Source organism: Panicum virgatum, chromosome 3K, assembly GCF_016808335.1.
Source record: "Panicum virgatum strain AP13 chromosome 3K, P.virgatum_v5, whole genome shotgun sequence".
In the NCBI taxonomy this organism is placed as follows: Eukaryota; Viridiplantae; Streptophyta; class Magnoliopsida; order Poales; family Poaceae; genus Panicum; species Panicum virgatum.
The window spans coordinates 53383977-53409517 of NC_053138.1; the positions used below are offsets into that span (position 1 = coordinate 53383977).

The 25541-nt window shown below is 46.1% G+C and overlaps 2 pseudogenes across 1 annotated transcript; both read right to left on the reverse strand.

Moving 5' to 3' along the window:
- Nucleotides 1-179: 179 nt before the first annotated feature.
- On the reverse strand, nt 180-3086 carry LOC120699594 (annotated as a pseudogene). Its single transcript, XR_005685509.1, has 5 exons — nt 2488-3086; nt 2260-2424; nt 1790-2030; nt 1113-1613; nt 180-1030 (listed from the first exon to the last, which is right to left on the reverse strand). The product of XR_005685509.1 is annotated as a protein NARROW LEAF 1-like (transcript).
- Nucleotides 3087-8038: 4952 nt separating this feature from the next.
- Nucleotides 8039-24262, reverse strand: LOC120699596 (annotated as a pseudogene).
- Between the last annotated feature and the right edge of the window lie 1279 nt (nt 24263-25541).

Below are 25541 nucleotides of genomic sequence, written 5' to 3' on the forward strand. Positions count from 1 at the left end.
CGCTGTGCTTCCTGCCCATCGTGTTTTCAAGCCAAGTGGTCCTTGACATTGAACAGAATCAAATACGTATATGCTCAGAAATCATGGCTCTGTCAGCTTGCCGACAGCCCATATTACCACTTTACCAGTATACCACATGCATGTGTCAATTCAAACTTCAGGCAATTTTGATCAGAAAATGGCTAAACTGCTGCTTGAATAGAGGAAATTCAGGATCCAAATCACTAGGATTTAGTCCAAAAAAATTCAGCTTTATTGCAATCCATCTGGCTGCAGTTGCAATTCTAAAGCCTAAAGCTTCTCAAGCTCTGGTTGCCGTTGCTCGATTTCACATTGCTTCGTGCTGTACACACACAAAGCATACAGTAAATGACAGAATTACATGCAAGGAATAAGGCGCCTCGATCTAACTGAGGCACGCACTTACTACATACTAGACGCTAGATGCAAAAACTGCAGGAGTAACCAGCTTCAGGAGCTTCACAGCTGAACTCAAACTGGCTCCAAGCAGGGAAATAGGTCCGGGTCGTTCCGAAATAGATTATTTCCTTTGTAGTCACAAATTCCCTTCATTGATCCATACAAGCTGGATGGTGGAATAAATTGCAGCATCCTACACGTCTGCTGCCATAGCAGCCTCACTTCTGCAGGTCGATGTCCAGCGTCGAATCAGAGAGCAGCCTTTCCGGTTCCCGCTCTCCCAGATGCAGACCAATACAAATGTCATCAGGTAAATTTTCCAAGCTCGTCAAGTTGTTCAATTCACCGTTGCCTTCTTGACCATCACGGATAGGAGACATACCAATCAGGTTTGGGATGAACTGATGCTCTTCAACATTCTCATTGGGTTGGTCCGTCGAGGTGGCAGAACCGTCTCGGGGAAGTTGCTGGATGTTGATGCCAAGAGGCTCATAGATCTTGTCGACTTTATCATTCTCTTGAGGGCCAGCAACAGGTCATGATTCTGTGGCATTTGAATTAGCAGCGGCAGCAGGAGCAGCTAGAGTGATCCTTTGTTCTTCCAGGGCAGCTGTGAACAAAAGAATGGCAACGATTAGAGGAAATGAACATGACAATAGAAACAAAGCCAAAATATCTAGGAAAAAACAAACCTTGTAGCCCTTCACTTGTTGTAATCAGATCAAGCTCCAGAAGATCAAGAAGGCGGCCGAGATCAACTCCGCTTGTCCAGTTCTCCGGGCCCTGACCACTTTTTAGCTTCAACCTTCCCCGATTAGCTGTACCACCCCATATAATCCCTATAGGCTGTGGCTTCTCACCATCTTGTCCTGTTAAGATTATGAGGCTTCCACTATCCCCTTCAAGATCAAATGTTTGTTGGTTCTCCCCAACGACAAGAAAGTCAGTGAAGAAGCATATTCCCTTCTCGTCATTGTACTCAAGAGCGTATGCGACAACAGTCCCTGTTGTCAGACCAGAACTTCTTCCAACTTTGACAACTTGTCTCCCGATGAGACTGCCAATTGGGGACTGCAGATCAATTGCCTTCACGTCACCAATGACTCCAACTCCTTTAACCGAGGTGCTGACACTACTAATGTCAAAGTCATCAGCAAAAGGTATAAAGGCACCATCAGCTCGGACAAAAGTTTCTGCAGATGCATAACAAGGTAGAGAATATGTTAGGGAATAAGAATATCAATATACCCTCAATAAATAAAATATAACAGATGAGCAGTGGTGAATGCACTGCAAGAAAAGTCCTGCAGAAAGATGTCATGAACTGCAAAAAAAAAAAAAAAGACCAAAGTTGTAATTGACATCTTACCTGGGTTTTTTCCTGCATAGATCCCATACCAAACATCATCTGTTATAAATGATGTTGCTCTCTCAACAGCACCAAGGTAAACTCCAGGTCCAAGATTAGGAGGCAGTGGATGGAACATCTTCTGATTAGGATAATCCAGATCAACTGCAACATGTCTATTTGTAAGGAACCCAACTTGCTTATTGCCAGTTCGACTCTTCACAATGGCACCCAAAGTCCCATAGGTTTCAAGACTAGCCACCTGAAGATTAAAACAAAACAACTCTTAGCTGAAGACGTCAAATTCATGAATGTTTTGTGTATCAATTATCTACGAGTAAACTTGATGCATAGGAAAACATTGCAGACCTGAAATAGGCGTGGGCATCGTCTAATTATAGCAAAGCAGGTCATTTGATGAATAAAAGAAATGGTCAAGTGATGAAGCAGTCAAAGCAAGATGTAGCAAAACAGAAACAATGGAACATTACCTGTGAACCTGAGCCTACGATAGGATCGCTACCACGCAATCCATCAACAAGCTCATCATACAGTTGTTCCTTTGGTGTAGGGGCTGGTGCACCATAATAAGAAAATTCAACAACATCAACATCACACCACACCCCCCAGGTCCCTGTTTATGGAACAGTACAAAACTGAAGATGTGATTTCAGATGGCTTAAATAACTTTCTAAACTACAGAACAAAATCATGTCTACCTCAAGGACAGCTGGAAGACACTGTGTAGTGCTGTTCCACTTCCAGTGAACCTTTCGAGCAACAAATACAAGGATGGCAGGTGTGTCGGTTAATGTTCCTTTCCTGATTCTAAAGCCTATTGCTGTACCAAGACTAAATCGGCGCAGGATCTTGCTGTGGAATGCTCTTATAATCATTAGATCAAGTAAGGTGGTGGCTTGCTGCCCCTTTGGCAAGCGACCAAGATGTCCTGGTAGCACACCCTTCTGTAGACTCCCAAAGTAATTAGCACGGCCTTCGGCTGAGCCGTGCATTAGAGTAGATGTAGGCCAAGAAAAGTATGCAGCGCTGCTTTCAGAGTGCTGACCAGCTGAGGCGATTGGTTGGAGAGGAGATGGGCAACAATTATGATTGCATCCGTTTCTCTCCATATCCAGAGCTGAACCCTCTGACTGCGATGAACCTGCATGCGCCTTCCAAATATCTGAGGGCTGCATTATGCAAGTATCATCTAGTTCTTGTAGACTTTTGAAGCCTTCAATGTTGTACTATTGTAGCATGGGAGAGCAGAATCCTAAAGAAGAAAATTCGTAGATAACTCAGTTTTGAAACTGATGCTGGACAGACCAAAGAAAAACTGCACAGGTCATCAAAAGAAAATGACTAATCATCAGGAATTGATGTACAAGTTCTTACAAGAATGAAGAAGCCCTCAATGAAGCAAAGAGAATATAAACCTAATATCATGGCACCCTATTGTCCAAAAAAAAGTACAAAAAAAAATGGTTGCGTGCAGCCAGCACAAAAAGCACTGCAATAGGAATGATGTTAAAAGAATAAAGTTCTCTTTGCAGAGAATAAGTGCAAAGTTCTATACATGTGCGTTTCCTTCCAATGGAATAACAACAGTTGGAAGAATGAAATGTCAAGAATACCATAGTGGTAAATGTTTTCCAAAATGAAATGAAAACACTTTGCCAGAAGAATTGTGGAAAGAAAGCAAATTGGAAATAACAAATGTTTCAAGAATTCAGGCAAATATGCAGCATAGAAAAGATTCATGTCGTCTCCTATTCTGCAGATTATTCAATGTGTAACAGAATGAAGAGAAGATAAGGCACATAACAAGAACATGCCTTATCCTCTATTTTATTAATCAAGAACCCAAATGGAGCTAAGATATCTATTGTTATCGCCATAAATTAACATGGTTAATTAATGGGCCGCGAGCAAGTTGGGCTTAAAGCAGGAATTAAAGATAAACCTAGGGCTCAATCTATTTGCATAAGATAAACCTAACACGTCCTACACATGCTAGTTATGACTAAGATTTATCTATGCTACTCTCTACTAACCCCTAAAAGACTTGCAACTTATAGCCAATCCTAATCAAACTAACTAGGAAAGTAAAGGCACGTAAGATAGAGTAAATGCGGAAATGTAATACGGCAAGTAAAGAGGTGAGGGAGAGAATATTAATACAGGGTTAATATGGTAAACGACAAGAAGAACTGAAAAATATTGAAGGGTCCAAAACAGAACATTGCACGATAACTGACTGATACAAGGGCCTTCATGACTATTTTTCAATGTATACATGGTCCGAAAAACATTTCCTTGACGTACACTGGGGCTTACGTGACTTGAACATACTAATTTCTGTAAAGCGGCTAGCAGTGACCGTTTAGGAATTTTAGTTTTACTAGTGAATTCTATATATAGAGAGATGGCAAACAAGGGCCTCAGCATCCTCCTTTTATATAGAAGAAGCAGACAAGGTGATGTCCACCGTGGCAATCGCCATTGGTGCCAGAAAATGGGCAAAGTTGACGTTGTAAGACAAGTTCAATACTCACCTTCAAAATTAAACAAGACCGAGCCAGTTGTTTCTGCAGTTCACCCAAATAAAAGAAGGATCAAGATAACTGCCCCATCTCTCTCTCTCTCTCTCTGTGTATGTGTGTGTTTTCCTTGTTGGCTAGCTGAAGACCTGCAAGGGTGCAGTAGTAGTATATATGTTGGGTTTGGCACGACGATGACGTAGTCTTTTCTTTTCTTTTATCGCTTTGAAAACCAATTGCAATTAGAAATCTATACTATAAAAGTTGAAAGAATTGAGAACATTTCTCACTAAAATTGGGCCCACCGTACCCTCACAAAACACATCTTATATGCCCACATGGAAGGATTAGGTGCTTGACGGAACCTGGAAACGGCGTCGCCCAAAATGATTCCGCCCATATCCTAATTTTTTTTCACCGTGGCTGTTACGTCCCCCCCCCCCGCCTGTACCCGCCTGTGCCCCGCGACGCCGCCTCCCCCACCGCACCTGCCTCTGACGCCGCCTCCCGCGCCGCTCCCCGCAACGCCGTAACCCTTCCTGGACCTCTCCGAGCCGTCACCACCCCCGTTCCCGTAACCCTAGCTCCTCTAATTGCGCTGCGCCACACCCGAGCCCGAGTCCGCGCCGGACCGAGCCACCCCACACGATGGGCACACACGCCAAGGTTCATCCTCGTTCTTTTTAAACGCCACACCACACCCTGAACCCTAACCAACCCACAGCCGCCGCCCTAGCCATGCCAATCGCGCTAGCGCCGTCGATTTGACCCCGGAATGCCGCCGCGGTGAGTTCGGTTGCTCGCCGCAATTCCTCACTGCCGGTGATCCTCTGGCCCTCCTGACCCATTGTGCACCTTCGCAGCACGGACCCGCGTCGACCCGCCGCACCAGGACGACCGGAGCCGCACCCCTGCGACCGCTCCACGAGCTCCGCCACGCCATCGCCGCCCGAGCTCGCCACCGACCCCTCTGCGCTGTGTCTCAACTAGATTCAAGCCTCGGTGAGCTTCGCCTCGACCTCCTCTTCCTCCTAGGGTAGATCCGGTAGCAGTTAGGCCTTTCCCGAGCGTGGAACGCCAACTCCGGCGTGTCGCCGCCGCGCGCAGGGGACGCTCCGCTGTGCTGTAGCCCCGACCTGAGCGCTTAGATAGCTTTGCGGTGTCGCGCGCATCCTTCCTCTCCAGTTAGCGCCCAGAACCGAGCCTCGAAATCGCACAAGCACACGACTCCGGCGAGCTCCGCCGCCGCAGTGCCGCCTCGCCGCTCGCACGCCCTGCTCCAAGCCAAGGCCCTAGGTGGATTAGCCATGTCGCGGAGTACCTCCTAGGCCAAACCCGAGCCCGAGCCATGGCCGGAAACGCGTGTACGTGTTTCTCCGGTGAAGTTCTGCCACAGAACGGTTGTCGCCGGCGTCCAGCGCCGCCGGAGCCGCACGCGTTAGCCCAAAGCCGCACGATCCGGAATCAACGATCCAGATTATATCTAGATCTAATCAGGTCCGAGCCGCCAGATCTAGATCCAACGATCCGGACCTAAGGATACCGGTTCGCACTGTGTTTTGACCTGAGCCGTCCGATCCGTAATCAACGGATCAGATTAGATCTAGATCCGATCCATCCTGAGCCGCCAGATCTAGATCCAACGATCCGGACCTAAGGATACCGGTTCACCCTGGCATTTTTGTTAAAGAGCCCCTCTATTTATTAGAAATCAACCCGCAATCTAGAGCGGTTTAAAAGTAATTGCGAAATAGCTCCTGTTTTTACGTCAAAGCCCCTGCAGTTTTGTAAAATGGGGTCCGCCATCCCAGAACGGTCGTCGCCGGCGTCCAGCGCTGCTGGAGCCGCGAGCGTTAGCCCAGAGCCGCACGATCCGGAATCAACAACCCAGATTAGATCTAATTAGGTCTGAGCCGCCAGATCTAGATCCAATGATCCGGACCTAAGGATACAGGTTCGCGCTGTGTTTTGACCTGAGTCGTTCGATGCGTAATCAACGAATCAGATTAGATCTAGATCCGATCCATCATGAGCCGCCAGATCTAGATCCAACGATCCGGACCTAAGGATACCGGTTCGCCATGGTGTTTTTGTTAAAGAGCCCCTCTGTTTATTAGAAATCAACCCGCAGTCCAGCGTAGTTCAAAAGTAATTGCGAAACAGCCCCTGTTTTTACGTCGAAGCCCCTGCAGTTTCGTAAAATGGGGTCCGCCATCCCTGGATGTGCAGTTTTTCACGCTAGCCCTTAGAACTAAGGTTTAATTATGTTTTAGTCCTTGGTTTTTTCCCAGAACCCCTTTAGCTTTCAAATCTTTCGCAGCAAAGCCCCTGGAAACTGTTTTAGCCATAACTTTATCGTTTTAACTCCGTTTTAGATGGTTTTTGCGCTCACGTGATCGTGGCAGCGCGTAGAATCTTTTTAATCTAGTTTTACGTGCTGTTCTTATATATTGGTGTACTGTTTGTTATCTTTATCCTTATTTGCATGTATGTATATGTATGTGGACTTTTATTTGTCGTTGCGATCGTGAGTAGACGTTGAGCCACCGGAGGAGTTTGACGGACCTTCCCAGGACTTTACTGAGCAGCCGGAGCAGTTCGAGGAAGGCAAGTATAATATGAACACCACCTAATAATTTTAATTCATTTTTCATATGCATTTTAATTTTGTATAAGTTAAATTTTAGGACGAGTTGAAGGCAAGTCGACAGATCCCGAACCCCCGCGGGTTGGTCCCGGACCCCTACGTGTGGAAGTCGGACCTCCACGTGTGGATTGTAGGGTTCAAGTGGCCTGACCTAAAGGTTAAATCATGGCCTATGGTGTACACAGAAGTTGTGGGAGAAGTATGGATGGATCTCTCCCACATATTGTCATGTCTTGCGTGGTGGTGTTGCACCAATTAGGTAATGTTTTAAATTCTTGTATCAATAATGGATTAAGAAAAGTTCTTATGGTGGATCTGATATAATGTTCGCGCTTACTATTAGTTTTATTTTATTTATTTCTATTGATCTTTTAATTATGGGCTCACCAACACGTGATTTATATATATTCTTGATCTGTCCACGAACTCTTACACTATGGTGTACATTACGTTCTTGTAGAGTTGATATAGAAATTAGTTTCAAACCAATTGCAATTAGAAATACGAAAAAGATTTCTAAAAGTTTCGTTACTTTTTTAACTACGGACTCAGCTCTATGCTGTACCTTTTGCTTTAATTTTTTAATGTAGCCTTTTAGCTACCTTTTCTAATATTCAAAAAGTGAATGACCGAGTCTTCAAAGGGATGAGCTTCGACGTGTGTGTAGTGCGGACCACTTTGTATACTCAAGTGGATGAACACGCTTTTGTATTTATATATCTAGCTGACTGTACTCCTATATATTTGTAGGGAAGGCTGAGTAATGATGGATTTTGCTGACAAGGGTGAGCTCTGTATCATTAACGGGCTGTAATGGAATCATTAAGTTTTCCCATTCAAAGAATTTTATTATTAGTGTTCTTATTCAATCGTTAAAGCGGTCATAGCATAAATATCAAAATATATGGAACAGAAATATATTTGAAAAAGTAAAAGCAATATTTTTACTATATTCTTAAGATGAATGGTACTCCATTGCAATTAATAAGTTCAGAGCTTGTATTCTTGAGCATATATGGCATCAGTTTTGTGTGTGTGTGGTTGGGGGGGGGTATATAGCATCACTTTTGAAGTCTCAAAAAATTTAAGTGGAGCTATCACTTGATATATGGATTGTAGAACACATGTATGCAATTTGTTCTATCTAAAGATAGATGCCACATGTTAGTTGGCTTTGGGTCAGACTATGCATACCCTTTAATATCTAGGTGCAGAGTACTTTTGGCCCATAGTGTGGAACTAAAACAGACATTGTAATTAATTCCCATCATGCATCATCTGCTGCAAGTGGGGAGTCGTCATCACTGTCGACAAGCAAAACAGATTTCATGACCAATTTTCTAATCAGATGAGTATAAATTAAACTCCAAGCAACTATACTCCAATAGCTATTTTTCCTGCTGTCAAATTATGTTTCCGATACATTTAGTTGCTCCAACCGGCTATCGCTTTCAAAACCAGTCCAACTGTTTTTAGTATACGCATATGGATAATGGTGTACGTATAGTCAACCTGAGAGGTAATTGACAACCACTGAACATATGATCAGCTCAATAGTGTTTAGTGCTGTTTTAAGTTGCAGTATTTAAAATGGTGATGAACTAGGAACCAAGGTGATAATTTTAAAAATGCCTTAATATACTCTAGCAAGGTATATAAGGTCAGGATTGGACGTTACCCTAGAATATCTGTATTAGTGAGACTTCTTTCCATCTTCAATTCGACAAGAAGTGCACACTACACAATGTGATTAACAAAAAAAACTATCACAAAACTACACCTTTTAAAACTCATTTCATCACAAACAACAATTTTCCATATTAATTATGAGCCTTTTATCAAACCCCCTGTTAATTTAGATTAGGTGTGGACTGATATCTTCGGCCCACACATTGACTATATATAGCTGCACTATTTGGACCTCATATATCACTGCCCTTGGATACCAGTTCACTTTCAAACTTCAATGTTTTCTAAAATGCACATTTTTCGATAATACAAGCTAAGGTTATTTATTTTAATTTGTGAATTGGTTTAGAACTTGCAGCCATACACCAAAGCGCAGTTCTCTAAAACTTACTCATAATATTTACATGCATCACATGAGAACAAAATTGAAGCGTTAGCTGTAAAAAACTTCAATAATGTCACCATAGTTTATAAAATTGTTCTTACCTAAAAAGAGAAAATGGTCAAAATTTTGCAAGTTTGTCTATCCATGTCCTGTAGGAAAAGTATGAATTGGATTAGAGGTTGTTAACAAGCTAGGCCTCGTATTGAGCCAAGTGATACTCTAAAATAATTAAATTAGCCTACTGTTAGCAGTATATATATGACCGCTGCTTAGCTACTACAATGTCAATATAATGAGGAACTAAATAGGTGACTTAAAACTGGAACTGTAGCATCACGATTCATGCAAGCTAGAGATCAAGGTAGCACACAAGCTGTAGTCTTTGTACTTCTGTTCAGCTCATTTGATAACGCAACCTACTATAAGAAACCATCATTCGTTCCTGAGCTGTTGTGCATCTTCTTATATGATGGTGTTGCTATCGCAAGCTTCTCTTATTGAATAAAAAATATGGTTGCAACCGAAGTGTTATGGCAGGGGGCACGCCTCGAATAAGCTCTACGCTTTGAATTATAAATAATTTGCATTTTTAATGAAAGTGAGGAAGACCTCTTCTTGGGGTAGGGCATGGGATAGTGATTCATGTCAGAGTAACATAACCACTACTGAAATCCTCCTATAAGTTCTCTAGCGGGGGACAAGTATGTCTCCTCTGCAGTTACTGTAAGGGGTTGCGGCCCACCCATCACTACCTGAATACGCTCTACGCTTTGAATTATAAATAATTTGCATTTTTAATGAAAATGAGGAAGACCTCTTCTTGGGGTAGGGTATGGAATAGTGATTCATGTCAGAGTAACATAACCACTACTGAAATCCTCCTATAAGTTCTCTAATGGGGGACAAGTACGTCTCCTCTGCAGTTACTATAAGGGGTTGTGGCCCACCTGTCACTACCTGAGTCCCTCTGCAATAACATGTGGAGGAACCGGCTCCCAGATGGGAGTCCTGTGCCCTCGCTCAATCTGCTAGTGGTTTGGGCCAAAACCAGTCTTTGTAGTTTGGTTTTTGTGTTTGGGACAACATGGTTTGGTGGTAATTAGACTGAGATGGCTAATGGGCTGGTTTGGTTTTGGTTGACGATTTATGTGGGTCAATCTAGTCTGGCTCCTATCGTCTCATCCCAGCAGCCCCATGGATTGATAGGAATACCGCTAGCCGCATAGGTTCCTAGCTCGATCTCTGGGCTGGCTGCATTTGTGGTGCTTATTTCTTCTTACTGGTGTCCGTTAGTTTGAAACTGTGGTTTAGGAAGTTAGGGTGGTCCAATTTGGTTGAAATGATGCATGCAGATTGGTCTAGTTTGGTTTTGGAAGATAACGGATTGAGGTGGTCTAGAGGGGGATAAGATATATTATTAAAATGATTTGGTCTAGTTACGGTCCGGTTATTAGACCATTAGCAGCTTGAGCCCTCACGCAGCAGCTGCATATCTCCTTCTATCACCACTTATTTTTCATTTTTATTGTACCATATATATCAGCAGAACAAGTATACATATGTTAAATTACACTCAAGCAGCCGAATGTAACTGATATCCATGGTCTGCTCAGATACATGACAACAGAATAAAGTCCAAACAATCTTGAAGCCCTTCTGCTAATTGTTTTGCATCATCTCTCCTTCTGAATGTTCCTGAGATTGAGTGATGATCCCATCTTCACAACATTGTAATTGCGCTTGAAGTCACAGAACCTGAGGGTACGATAGCATGGTGGGTTTTCCTCACTAAGGAACTCCTCCGCAGGTCCAATGAGACAGTCTTCAATAGGCGCGATGAACATTAACACATAAGTCCGTGCCAGCGCCGAGTTGGTCATGACACGGTGCTCTACGCTCTTCAACATCCCATTGGTCACGACCTCCAGTTGCTGGCCAAAGTTCACGACGAAGGCAAGCGGCACAGGCTGAACCTTGATCCAGTCGCCCTTGTAGGCAGTGGCGGACCTAGGTTTTTATTTAAGGGTATGCCATAATAATTTTGGTCAAGGGTATACCATAATAATCTTTTATACTATTCAGTCTAATTCATGTATAATATGATATAGTTCATATATAATTCGGTAAATATGTTAAAATACACTATAAAATTTGACATGTAAAGACAACGAAGATAATGCATCACAAACTTAATAATTAATAGGAAATGTGGAACTAGTTACACTAGAATACAAACATATTAAATATGAAATTTGCAACAAATGATGATTGAAAGATAATTATTACCATACTATTTGTCTGGCCGGCGCTTCCTAAAAGCCATAAAAGTCTCAATTATATCATCTTCATCCACTTCGATGAATGTGACTAGACAATCGTCCAAAAGACTATCGCCCATCTTATTTCTTAACTTAGTTTTGACTAAAGACATTGCGGAAAATGCCCTCTCAACACTTGCTGTTGCCACCGATAGAAGCAATACCAATTTCAGAAGCAAGAAAACCATATCAAACACGGTATGCCTCTTTGTTTCAACAAGCTTAAGTGACAAGTCAACAAGACTATGAAGGCCTTCGAAGTTTTCATCTTGCCTCATTGCATCAATGTAATTGTTAAGTTGCAATTCAAGTTTCAGCAAATCATTCCCAAATATATCATTAGGTAAAATTCAGCTAGTCTTCGTATCTTCTGTGCATCAAAGGAAGCAAATGAATCAGAAGGATTAAAGGCTGACATACAAGAAAGAAACTCCATATTGACCTCATCAAACCGGTTATTAAGCTCTTGACTAATTTGATCAATGATAACAATATATACTTCTCTTCTGAAGTGGTCATCATTTGTTTGGTTTCGAGCATATCGTGCTGATTTTCCATAAGGCACATAATTATCCTCCATAGCAGGAATTTGGACGTCATGTTGATTGCAAAACAAAGTGACCTTTTGTAGAAATTGATCCCAACCATTAGACCTCAATTGTTGCATTCTGCTCTTTGCTACATTAACAAGTAAGATTGCATTGAGTATATCTTGCTCCCTTCTTTGCAAACACTCAGATAATTCATTTGTGTATCCAAGAATAACAAACATGAATTGTGCAAAGAAAACAAACTCAGAGGACTCAAATGCTCCAAGAACAAAATGAATTTTTGTCCAATCACCCTTATGTGAAATATCATCCCCAAGAGTGATGAGTACGTCACGAATTGTGGGGTACATATTAATGATGCTGCAAACAGTTTTGTAATGAGAGCCCCAACGAGTCTCACCAGGCCTAGGCAACCCCATCTCTTGATTTAATCCAGTCCCAGTTTCTAGTTCACCACAATCTAGTGCTTTTATGATATTCTCAAGCCTAGCATTTCGAAGCATACCATGGCGCATACAAGAAACTCCAACAATATTCAGCAAGAGAGATATTTGATCAAAAAATATCACACAATCAGTATTCCCCTTAGCAACAGCAATAAGAACTAGTTGTAGTTGATGTGCAAAGCAATGTATATAATAAGCAGAAGGTGACTCTTTCATTATCAATATTTTCAGCCCTTTTATCTCTCCTTTCATGTTACTGGCTCCATCATAACCTTGACCACGGATTTGAGCCATAGTTAAACCATGGCTAACAAGCAGAGCTTCAATTGCTTCCTTAAGTGACAAAGAGCTAGTATCATTTATGGGGATAACTCCAATAAGTCGCTCACATGGCCTTCCCAATTTATCAACATAACACAAGCAAAGAGCTAGTTGTTCTTTATGTGATATGTCACTAGACTCATCAGCTAAAATTGCATAGGGTTCTTCACCAAGTTCTTCAATTATTTTCTTTCTAGTTTCTATGGCACAACAATGAATAATCTACTTTTGTATCATTGGGCTAGTTAAGGTACAGTTACCCGGTTCATTCTCCAAAACATATTTCTTCACCTCTTCACTATTTGATGCAAGAAATTTCAAAAGTTCAAGAAAATTGCCTCTGTTGCTAGACTCTTCACTCTCATCATGTCCACAGAATGCCAATCCTTGATGCAAAAGAAACTTCAAACACCTAAGTGAATAAGTCAATCTGATCTTATAGAGACGAAGATCCTCTTTACTCTACTTGTCAATGTGATAATCAATTGCTGCCTCAGGATTCACAAAGCCACTGTACCTCTCTTGAGCTGCATTGTGTGCAATAGAACCCACATATTTCAAAAGTGTCTTCTCTCCTATATTCCAATTTCTCCAGTCATCCATAATAAATGCATCTGCCCCCTTGCTCTTACATTTATTGTCTTTGAACAAATAACATATAAAGCAAAATACAGAATCCTTCTTGATACTATATTCAAACCAATGATGTTTATGAAACCATACGAAATTGAATTGACGATATCTCTTTCCTATTTTTCTTTTTGGAAATTCATGTGCATATGGTTGGAATGGCCCTTTAAGAATATATGATCTACGAATTGCATCTTGAACATTAATAGGATAACTTTGGATGGGCATTCTTTCACCTGGATCATGTGGAAGGTGATTGATATCATAAACCGGTGGTGGCTGCGGCGAGACATCATCAATTGGAATTGATGGTGGAGAAGATGGCATAGGGTTTGCAATTTCTTCAGTTACTCCCTCTTGCACTTGAGGTTCATCTTCCACCACAGTTGCAGCTGGAACAGATGGAGACGACGAAACAACGGCCTTCTTTGCTGAATATTTTTGAAAAAGAGATGCAATGTCTCCATTCCTCTTCATAATTCAACAATTCTACAAAATAAAATAGGCAATGCATTAACACTCGATGAGATATTCTGTAAGCTACATAATTTAGACGCTATTTTTGTTTCTGAAGTATGGCTGCACTGAAATTGTAATTTTAGCACATGGCTGCAACCTGATCTGAGTGGTCGTTGCTGATCAGGTGATAAATTGATGTTAGATTCTTATCAGCGTAATCAGCCTGCAAGGGTCAAGAGTGCAAGCCATATTAATTATTTAATTTGCATCTCCATGCATTAATCTATCAAAACTATCCATCGCACTTAATAAGCACATAAACACTAGCTAATTAACTCATACCATATTAGATTATTAGTACCACTTACCAATGGATCGGACATCAAGCATTCAAGCGGACGGTGCAAGCAGCAAGCGTGCAGACCAACGGATCAGGCGATTAGCACTAGAAAACCCAGAGTTGATCACTGCCGGCGGCCGGCGGCCGGGAGTTCGACGCAACAGGCAAGGGCGCAAGGCAACACGGATGGCCAATTCGCCGGAACTCGAGACGCCGGCGGCCGGCATCGCCGTAACCCGAGATCGCCAATCGCAGAGTCGCACTTAGACGGAAGCCGAACAGCTGAACTGGCATGGCGGCGTCGGAAGAGTCTCGTATTCTGCCAGTTGTTGCTGTGAATGGGCCTACAGGTGTGCATGGGTTAGATTCTACAGGGTATGCCATGGCCCACCCGGCATACCCTGTAGGTCCGCCCCTGCTTGTAGGCGACCTCAAGACCAGGGACCTGGCCCGGGAGGAGTATGGCGATGAGGTCCCTGTCACAGTGTGGTGGCAGGCCGAGCGTGATAGTTGGGTTTGGTCATGCTGGATAGTGGTTGATGTCAAGAGTCACATATCCGCCGCTGATATCCCCCTCAAAGTAGTCACGTGGGAGCCCCATGCCCTCACACAGCAGTCTCAAGAGCTCCATTGCCAAGCCTCTCGTCAGCAAGGTAAAATTCTCAACAACCTCCCTAAAACGGAAGTCAAAGGAAAATCAGATTAAGTTATTTACAGTCCTTGGGAACACAACTAGCAACAGGTACTAAAATTCTGTTTGAAGGAGCTAAAGTTATGTGCTAAATTTTAACATATATTAGCATTTATATACTTGCTATAGTTTTTAAGTCTTGACTAAAGTTTAGCCTACCTCATTAGCACTTCCGTTTGAATGAGTTAGTGCTAAAGTTTAACACTTTGATCCTTTATCACTTGAATCTAAACTGAGCATAACTCTTTTGTTATAGTCAGTGATAGCATTTCGGGCCTATCTCATAGTTATGGAACTCGGGGGCGGATCTAGGGGTGGGCTGGGTGGGCCCTGGCCCCACAGAGGCTAGCTGTCGCTTGTGCTGCAAAAAAGTGATTCATCGCCTGAAGGCTTCCGCGCGTCTCTTTTGGGTTGTCCGTTCGCTTATTCAGCCCAATAACACTTCCACCATTCGGTGCAGGAGTAATTTTCTGATTGAACCCGATGTGCATGCATGTATAGGATCCTATATTTCTCTCCTTTTCTCTCTCCGTACATGTTCCGACACCTGCGTATGACACCATACATGTCCACCTGCATGCATGTTTGTAGCTTGTTTTCTTTTTTCTCTACGTGCGTGCATGCTCTTTTTTCTCTCGTACATACATGATGGCACCTGTAGTCACTCCTCTTATCTTTTCTTCTTCTTTCTTTTGGTTCTTTCTTTTATTTATTTTCCTTCCTACTTGTCTTTTTAATTTTGTTTATAATAATTTTATAGATAGTTTCTCCTCTACTTAAAAAATATTCCTTTTTCCATCTTCTTTCTTTCGTAATTTTTCTACTTTTAGTATGTAAAGTTTATACTATGCATTCAGATTTTTCCAGCATGTCTTTCCATTGTTTCTTATCCGGTGTTTTTATTTTATTCTTTAATTTATTATTCCACTCGTTTTACCTATTCACTAGTTATTGCTGATAAATTACTGATAAATTTTATATTTTAAATTAGTCTACAACTAGTTATTGTTGATGACTCATTTATTTACTATGATGACTCATTTATTCACTATGCATTTCTTCTTCATGTAAAATATTTATCTGCGTGTAACTAATTTATTCGCAATACTAAATTATTTGTTCGCTATGTAGATTAAATTGTTCTGTGATATTGACTTATTTGTTCGCGATATTTATTAACATTATTTATCCTATACAATCAAATGCTCGCGATGTATAATATTTTGTGCATTGTATATTATTTGTTATGTTTATCTTTTTATTCGTAAAAAATAATTATTTGTTCGTGTTGTTAAAAATACCAAGTAGCCAAAATTCATTATTGTGTATTAAAAAATATTTTTTAAAAGGATCATGCAAACATATCCAAGTGTGGCCTTGTTTTGAAGATATTATCATAAGGATAATGGTGCAATCCAAATTTAATTTAGATTCTCATTTTAATACTTATAATTTTTTTAATTTTGAATTTGCATATATATATGGGTAACGTAACATCATTGTTCTTTTTGAATGCACAGAATCTTTTTCTACTTGAGTAGTGTTGATCTGCGAAAACAACCATTACGTCGGCGCCCGCAGTCCTTCCGCTTCAGGTGATGATTTGCAAAATCATCAGCAACATATAGCCGCCGCCAAACACTCCCCCCCCCCCCCCAACACCCCCCCCCCCCACCCTAGGATTTGGCTGAAACACTTTTTTTCTTTAGGTTTTTTTCTTATATGTCCTTATTTATTACTCGTAGAAAAATAACACCTAGTTTTTCTTATATACAATAATTGATAATTGAATTGACAAGATGAAAAGTGCGAAATCATTTTTTATAAGATTAAATTAACATATTCACTAATATATTTAAACAAATTTTATATTCAACCACCCTAACTAAAAATTTAGATTCGTCACTGATGGAACTTGAAAAACCTACACCGCTGATCTTTGATTACTTACCGGAGCCTGCAAGGCTTGTTAGGCCAGTCCATGGTGCAATTACCGACGGGGAAGTCATAGGCAAAGCGGAGGCAGTCCCACCAGTACCTCTCGCTGCCGGTCTCGTAGGTGGTGCCGGAGAAAAGCCGAGTCTCCTTGTGTCGGTACATACAGACAGGGGTACCTCCTCCTAGAGTAACCAGCCCGAGAGGCGCGAGGTTATCCGTAACCTCGCACTAAGTCTCTGGGCAACTGGACATAAAGCCCGGGCCTGACAACTGGACATAAAGCATGGTGCGAAATGGGTCAACCAGCTTTCATGCGTACTATGGGGGAACCGGGCCACACCCAGCTGAGCGACCGGGAAGACCCCTTTCTTCCTGGTCTACGAGGCCGAAGCATGCCTTCCCCCAGAGATCACCATGGGCTCGCTGCGAGTCCAAGCTTTTGATGAGGAATTGCAAGAGCAACAACGTCGTGAAGATATAGACCTCGTCGATGAGCAAGATGGCGAGCAGCGGTCCGAAATGCACGGTACAACCAAGCGCTCCGGTGTTATCATCAACGGTTCGTGCATAGTAGGGAGCTCTGGGTCGGGGACCTAGACCTGAGGTGAATCCTAAACCGAGAGGGGCTCCACAAGCTCTCCCCCAGCTGGGAGGGTCCCTTCAAGGTGACAAAGGTGTGCCGACCCGGATCCGTTCACATAGCTACGAAGGAAGGTGTACAACTACCCAATCCATGGAACATTGAGCACCTCCGTAAGTTTTATCCGGGGAATTAATTTTTCCTTTGTAATGAGATAGCACCTCTGTGCGGTCCAGAGCGGTGGAGGTCCGCCCTCGTAAACCCGGCCTTTGGCGTTCATCGCACATCCCATGTGTATCAACTTATAAAGGAAAATTTTATTCTCAGTCTGTCTCTAAGATTGTTGCAATTCAACTCATTTTCTTGCTTTTCGCTTATCATAACCCCCATGTGGTCCCTTATTCTTGTGCGGTGTTTGGGGTTCGAATTGAGTTAGTTGGGTAGTGACTCAGCCCGAGACCCCCCCCCCCCCTTCTCAGGAAGGAGGGGTCCGGGCTTCTGGGGGCCAGTACCGGGGAAGCGTACTCGTCCTCGGGGGAGGTCCGGAGCCGTGTAGCCGCTTAGCCTGGTTCCATACCTTAAGCTTGCATGCTCCACCTCCCTAGGATGAGTACCGTAGTACCTAGAACTGAGAACCTAGAAGTCCGGAACCCTTCAATCCTAAAGGTCGGGTCCTGGTGCTCTGATTCACTAAGCCTAGCCGTACATCTCAAAGGATTCTAGCCAACGAGATTTAGGACCCCGTGGGAATGTTACTAAGCGCCGATCCTAAGTCGTGTGCAGGACTAAACCCCGGTTTGGTGGTAGCAAGCCCAAATTCCTTGTGACTACCTCCCAGGGGGCCAAGGTACCAGGGGCCGGTGAACATACGACAGAAGGAAGAGCAAACAAATAACAAATAGCTAAGTCATACGTCACCCTCAGTCTGGGTTTTATATTACACATTGTATTCAGAATAACTAGTCTGCTTTTTACAATGTGCTAAAAAAACAACAAAAACTACTCCTACTCCTTCGGTAGTCCGGAGGGGGCCTCCTCCTTTTGTAGGTCCGGCTCCATGTTGCGCTTAAAGCGGGAGGCCACGATGTTGACCGCCTCCTGTATCCCCTCCCGAGCAGCGGCCTCTGCCTCCGGCACCAGGCCCTCGAGGATCGGAGCTAAGGAGATGGCGGGGTCATGGCTCCGGAAGCAGGTCAGGACATGGTCCACCACCATCCGAGCAAGCTCCCGCCCCTCGGACTCAAGGTGAGCGACTAGGGTGGACTCCAGGCATTGCAGACACTCGGCAGCGGAATCCAGCACTGGAAGAACGGCGGTGATGGAAACTGGAGCCTCCGCAACCTGGATGGGACTCAGCCCGAGAGGTTCCAGGGCAGTGCTCGCTTCGCCGACCCAGTTGGCGATCCGCTGGACTCCGGCGCACTGTTCAGCTAGGAGCCCCTCCACCTCGGCCTCGCGATGCTTGAGGACATGGAGCCGATGGAGGAGGGACCGGCTCTCCTCCTCCTGGCGCTAGCGCTGGGCCTCCAGGTCTGTCCGGAGGGCGGAGAGGCGGGTCTCCTCCCCCGTGACGATCTCCTCCCGGCGGGTCAGGTCTGTCCGGAGGGCGGAGAGGCAGGTCTCCTCCTCCGTGACGGTCACCTCCCGGCGAGACAGGTCCTTCTCGCGGCGATTGAGAGTGGCCTGCTCGTCGTCAATCAACTTCGCCATGGCTTTGGCGGTGTTCATGGTGTCCCGAGCTGACATATCCTTCTGGTCCACCTCCTTCTCCTTCTGGGCCACCGCTTTCTCCCGAAGGACGACTGTGACCTCCCGGTCGAAGATCCTGCTGACCTTCACACGGTGGGCCTCGCGCTCCTTCTCGAATTTGGCCCGTTCGTCGGCGGCCCAGGAGGTTCTTCAGGTGGCGGTCCCAGTAAGAAAGCCGTTGGTGCTCAGCCGATGGCGTCTTTGTCGTGACCTCCTCCGCAGCTGGCTCCACTGGGGCCGACTCCGCCGTGGCCCCCACCGAAGCTGCCGGAGCTGCCTCTACCGCCACCGTGGATGTTGGGATCGCCTACACTGGAGGTGCGATCCCGACCGCTAGGCTCCGGCCCGGACCTCTGCGGCCGTGGGCAGGGTAGGAGGCGCCGACGGTGGAGTCGCTGACCCCCTAGCAGTGCTTGTCGAAGAAGTCTGCTGGGGGCTGGACCTGCCGGCCGAGGAGTCGTCGATGGAGGCGGAAGAAGAGACAGGGTGTGCAGTCCTGACAAACAGCTTCAGGATATGGATTCCACAAAAAAGCATCTAGAAAAACCAGAGGATAAGGGGAATTAAGCACTCACTTCGAGCTCCGCAACCCCCAACCAGTCTGGAGGTTTGTGGATTGCCTCTTCCCCGGTGCCGATGGTGCCGGTGACCGGCGGGGCAACTCCGCCGTCCGCGGCCCCGGTGGCTGCTGTGGCTGCTGGGGCGGTGGCGGTGGCGGGGCCTGACTTTGCTGCTAGGGCAGCTCTGCTGTCTGCGTCTCCGGAGGCTACTGCTGCTGCTGGGGCTATGGCTACACCGGGACCTGGCGCTGCTGTGGGGGATGTGGCTGTGGTGGTGGCGGCGGCTACTGCTGCTCCTATTGGTGCAGGGGCAGCGGCGGCGGAGCCCGGGAGCTACTCTGCCCCCACGACTCCGATGTCCTCTGGCGCTTGGTGTCCGGCTCCCCCACAAAGGACCCATCGCCGCGGCGGAGTCTCCATGACCTGTCCTCCTCGCGGCCCCTGCTGCTCCCGATGCTGGCCGCCTCCGGTTCCTTGCCCTTGCTGGAAGGGGGGCCGCGTGGCTGGACCTAGCGGGTGCTGGGTCGTCGCGTCAAAGGCTGTCGGACGAAGCACCAGGGATCCGGATGCCGCGGTTGGGGTCGACTCCCACCTGTCGGACTGCCAGGCCACCGTCGTCAATTATCGGCAGCGATGTCAGGATCGCCGTCCGCAGCCCCTGGTCTTCACACAAAGCGATGATCCCCCTTGGGAGGACCATCAGCTCCGGGGCGAACGCCTCTCCATTCATCCCCCGTATCAGGACCTCCAGCTCCGTGTTGGACAGATCTGTGCCGGCTCCACGCTGGATCCTTCTGTAGTCATTGACCCCGGTGAACATGCAGGCCATCCTGGATAGCTATTGCAGGGGAGCGATACGGCGCCGCAGGAAGTCGCCCAGCACCATCATCGAAGTAAGGCCACCCCTCACCAGAGTCTTGACCCGGTCCAGCACTGGGTTGAGTTCTGCCGGCAGGGATGGCCTGGCCTTCCAGCTATCGCGGCCGAGGAGAGGCCCCCGGGTCGGCAGCTCGAGGCGGTCGTTGGCGTCGGTCATGGAGATGACCCAGTCCGTGCGCCAGTCCTCCCACTTGGCGCTGGAGAAGGCACTGATGTAGGAGCTAGACATCACATGCCGCAGCTGGAAAGTAGTAGGCGCCGATGGCGCACCTGCTCCTCCCTGTCCCGACCAGGGCGTAGAAGTGCTTAAAGACGCTAACACAGGGGCGGATCCCCACGAACATCTCCATCAAGTGGACGAACACCGCCACGAGGAGGATGGAGTGGGGGGTGAGGTGTTGCGGCTGAAGCCCGAACTCCTCCAGAAGCAGCAAGAAGAAGGGGGGAGATCGGAAGTGCAAGCCTGCAGGTGATGTATGAGCTGAAGAGGACGAATTCCCCCGCGACCAGGTCATCGAGGGAACTCGATCCTGCCCGGATCTTCCTGGCAAGCTCCGGCGTGGTCCAACCAAGGAAGTGGCGCACCACATCGAGTTGTGCTTGTCGCTGGTAGCGGCGAGGGTGGCTGAGAGAAGACATGGTGAAGATTGCCACGGATGCAAGAGATAGGATCGCGCGGAAGCTTGAAGGGAAGAAGCCTAGGGCAAAAAGAGCAGAATACAAGGGTGTGAGAGAAGACGAAAGGGCGCAAGAGCGTATGGGGAAGGCAAGTGCGAAAAAGTAGCCAATCCCTACAGCGCATGCCATTAATAAGGTTGTTCCCCCTCGTTCCCCGCGGCGACCGGGGGGGACCTGAGGAGTCGCTCGCACCAAGCGCCCGTCTCTCACCCCCTATGACCGGTGGGCCCGAACCCGCCTGTCATAGGCTGGGTCGCTGGAGGGGGGATGTAAAGGTGGGATCTGAACTGCCAGTACAGTGGGACGTGCGTAGATAAGATGGAAGCTGAACCATCAGGCACGCTGAACGCGGGCAGTGGACGTGCGCAGATAAGACGGAAGCTGAACCGTCAGGTGCGCTGAACGCGGGCAGTGGACGTCTCTTTGGGAACCACGCCGGCGGAGAAAGTCCTTTTTTGCCCCTTTACAGTGGGAATGGTGCAGGAGGACACTGCACCGCGGGCCGAGTCGTTGGGCGCTAGCCGCGACCAGTCCACCCAGCGGAAACAAGGTTGTGGCCCCACCTGCGGGTTCGTACCTCACCCGAGGTGGGCCCGGGGGCCTCTGTCGGTACATACAGACAAGGGTACCTCCTCCTAGAGTAACCAGCCCGAGGGGCGCGAGGTTATCTATAACCTCACACTAAGTCTCTGGGCAGCTGGACATAAGGCCCGGGCCTGACAACTAGGGTCCACGGTCTCCGGACCTCCTCCCCACGTACTGGCAGGTCCGGTGCCTCCACGTGTCCGCAAGACTGAAGCACTCAGGAACGGCTACCACCGGCCCAGACCCCCGCGAACAGGTCCCGAACCCCCACGGGTTGGTCTTGGGCCTCCACGTGTGGAAGCCGGACCTCCAGGGGCATGAGCGCTCAGGTCAGCCAAGGGGCCCGGACCTCCCTCCCCACTCGGGAGGGGGTCCGAATTCGCCACGTGCCCCTGAGGATGTGGCCGCAGAACCAGCACCGCCATGTGTCCCGCGGGTGTCAACCTTCTGCGGGAAGCCAGCCCACCTACCGCATTAAATGCGGGTGGTTGAGGTGTGCGCTCCCAGGACAGAGCATGGGCTGCCCTCTGACACATTGGGCAGGTGTGAGAGACAGCACGATAAGCCCGCCAGTTACCGAGGCGGCACGCGAGTTACCGAGGCGGTTCGCAAGATATCAAGATGTGCGATCACATCACAGCGCTGCGCGCGTGGGCGAGGAGTTATTATGACCTGCTGCAGATAGGCCACAGTGTGCACTGCTGCAGTGGACAAAGGCTACATCTCGGCACATCAGCATAGCCCTTACGCCTGTCAGCGGGAGCTGACTCTACACCGACAACGCGATTTTCTCTACACATGTCAGCGGTAGCAGATCCTATGCCAGCAAGACGGCTCAAGACCATATCTGTTCGGAAGATACGCATGGAGGCCGACGAGGAAGATCTCCGGATCTGAGGCATTTAAGGCTCCAATGTGTACGTTATTTAATATATCGCTGGGTCCACCTGTCAGGGAGGTTCCAATGTGTACGTTATTTAATATATCGCCGGGTCCACCTGTCGGGGCCCCGCTTAGTGTACGTGCTCCCCTTAGACATATAAAAGGGTGAGCGCACACGTTAGAAGCACAAGTTTAGTCTCAGGTAGAGAGAGGAATTGTTCCTCCCCCAACTTACACACAAGATCAGGCAGTACATCACACAGTGGATATAGGGTATTACGCTCCGGCGGTCCGAACCACTCTAAACTCTTGTGTGCTTTTCGTGTTTATACGCCTCTAGATCAAGCATTCCTTGACTGCCCCCCAATCTCATCCTACGCTTAGGATTATGCGGGTGCATTCCGCCACCCGGCTGGAGAAATCCTCCGACACCTTGGTTATATCCTCTGAGCAGAACTCCACCTTATCCGCTGCCGGCAGCCGAAAGAACTCCTCGCCCACCTCCGCCATGTCCTGCATCGCCTGCTCGGAGATGCCGTGGTTGATCACCTGCATCTCGGTCATGCACCTGTTTATTAGCTTTGGTACTGATGCAAATTTGGAGTCATATCAACTTAGGCCCTATTTAGTTCCCACCCCATAAACCCGTAAACGCAAAAAAAAACATCACATCGAATGTTTCGACACATGTATGGAGTACTAAATGAAGTCTATTTACAAAACCTTTTGCATAGATGGGCTGTAAATCGCGAGACGAATCTAATGAGCCTACTTAATCCTTGATTTGCAACAGTGATGCTACAGTAACCATCCGCTAAAAATTAATTAATTATGGATTAATTAGCATCATTAGATTCGTCTCGCGATTTACAACACATCTATGCAAAAAGTTTTATAAATAGACTTCATTTAGTACTTCAAATTCGCAAGATTCCATCGCAAATTTTTTTTGCAAAACATCTAAACACGGCCTTATTAACCTCGTTGAACATATGCTTCTCCCTTTGTTCTAAATTATAATTCATTTGACTTTTTGAACCTCAAATTTCACCACTCATCTTATTCAAAAATGTATGCAATAATTAATAAAAATTCTTCAAAAAAAACTTAAATTTTACTATATTTGCACAAATTTTTTTAAATAAAATAAATAGTTAAAGTTAGAATAAAAAACAAACGAATTATAATTTGGAATAGAGGGAGTAATCTATACTCCCTCCGTTTATTCTAGAAATTCTACAACAAATTAATAAGAAGGTGAAATGACTATATTTGGCTATATTTATTACCTATAATTGATACTAATTGATTCTTGTATGCACATGTACCTTCTAAATATAGTAAAATAATTTATTTTTTGGAATAAATTTTGGATCTTGGAGTGCCTTGTTTTTCGGACAGAAGGAGTATACGCTTAATTTGTAGTTTGTGTTGACTAGCCTGGAAGAACCCAAGCTCCTTGCCGGCGTCGAGGATGGCACGGCGGACCTCATCGCGGCTGCGGGACATATCAATGACGGGTAGCGAGACGACAGCGGAGGATGCCGACGGGATCTGGTCGGGAGGGAAGACGAAGCAGTCCGGAAGGGACGTGTGGGACGGGGTTGAGTGGATCATGTTCTCCATGGATGAACCTGGTTTGCCGGATCTGAAGAGGTTGTGGACGCCGGCATGGCAATTTATTAGCATGGAGAGAGCTTTGGGCGACAAGAAGGTCTCCCGTTATGCTTATATTAATTGAATTATGTTGACACAAGCTTGTGTGTCTAGTGTTAATCAAGTTTTTTTAAAAAAAGAAACAGTATTAGTCAAGTTACGGAGCATTGTTTGGGACGACGCAACTGTTAAGGTCCAAAAAAACTTTAATGGAGCTGTCACTAGATATGCAAAATACTAGCTGTCTGTATAAGCTTCTTTTTTTTTCAGAATATATTGCAGTGCTAGTTAGCTTTAATTTAGAGGGACCCAGTCCTTTGATCTTCTAGATGCAGAGTATTTCTTTAGCGCACGTGTGGCGCCACTGTACTAATTCAGCTAAAAATACTTAAATTGTACTAATGGATTCTTTGTTGTGCTCTTAAATTTTAATCAGAAATGCTCTACTACAGGCGTCCCACGCCTCAAAAATAGCGAGCAAGGACGCGGGGAAGGCGCCTCCCCATCCATTCCATTCCCGCCCCATAGTCCTATTCTTCTCGGATGAGGCCGGCGGCGAGCCTCGCGTGGGCGGCGGCGGAAGCTCTGGGGGCGGTGGTGCCCGAGGCCGGCCGCGGGAGCTCCGGGAGCGGCGGCGCACGAGGCCGGCAGCGAACCCCATTGAAACGACCCGGGTTTTCGAAAGAAGAACCCGAATCCCTGTATCGCCGTGATAGTCCCTAGATCAGTAGCTATCACATACAGAACTCATTTCAAACAGTAAATCAGTTCATACTCACTTAAAACAGGTTCAAACATAGATTTAATTATTACAAGATCCGTAGGATCTGCAGTACGAATTTATTACAAGCCCATTGGGCTAAATGGAACAAACAGAAAACGGAAACGGTAGCTGGTCTTCAGACCATCATTCATCTCCAACTTCAACTCCACAGGCAGCACTTGAGCGTAGCACGGGCTTCTAAGCTTCAATCGTACCATCCGTCGGTGTTGGCGTCGAACTCCTGATCGGATCCTGCATCTTGCCAAACTATCCCCAAGGACGGGATAGGTTCACGTCACCATCCGTATGCAAGCTTTAAGTGGATGCAAAGGTATGAAAAGTAGCCAAGGATAGGCTGAGGTTTTCTATGCAAGCACAAGTATTTATATATATCTACACATATCCATAAACATGTCTCTCACCCATCCCAGGTCGGTGCAGGAACTCCCTCTCCCTGCACCTCAGCTGACTCCACAGGGGAAAGTG